Below are 289 nucleotides of genomic sequence, written 5' to 3'. Positions count from 1 at the left end.
TAGTTGTTGTTTTTTTTTTTTTTGCTATTGGCAAATTGTTGTTTGCATATATTTATGTGCAAAATCTATTTTATTGGCATTTTTAAGCAGAAATCTAACTAAATGTAGTGTGGTTTATTTTTAAAACAAGACATATTTGTAAATTATATATGTACACAGTATCTATATATATAAGTGTATATATAATTTGCAAATATTTAAAAATAAAAATATTTATTTGTTAAAAAAAGAATGATAAAATATAATAATATAAAATAACAAATATAAAAATATAACTACAAGATTTTGC

The 289-nt window shown here is 17.6% G+C and overlaps 1 protein-coding gene across 1 annotated transcript in view; it reads left to right on the top strand.

Moving 5' to 3' along the window:
- Window positions 1–289, top strand: part of LOC107664178 (elongation of very long chain fatty acids protein 4-like) — a 10065-nt gene that overhangs the window by 4139 nt on the left and 5637 nt on the right. The gene's annotated exons all lie outside the window — the stretch shown is intronic.

Source organism: Sinocyclocheilus anshuiensis, unplaced genomic scaffold (assembly GCF_001515605.1).
Source record: "Sinocyclocheilus anshuiensis isolate Anshui unplaced genomic scaffold, SAMN03320099.WGS_v1.1 scaffold67, whole genome shotgun sequence".
In the NCBI taxonomy this organism is placed as follows: Eukaryota; Metazoa; Chordata; class Actinopteri; order Cypriniformes; family Cyprinidae; genus Sinocyclocheilus; species Sinocyclocheilus anshuiensis.
The sequence above is the reverse complement of the archived record's forward strand: the minus strand, read 5'-3'. Positions and strand labels throughout refer to the sequence as shown.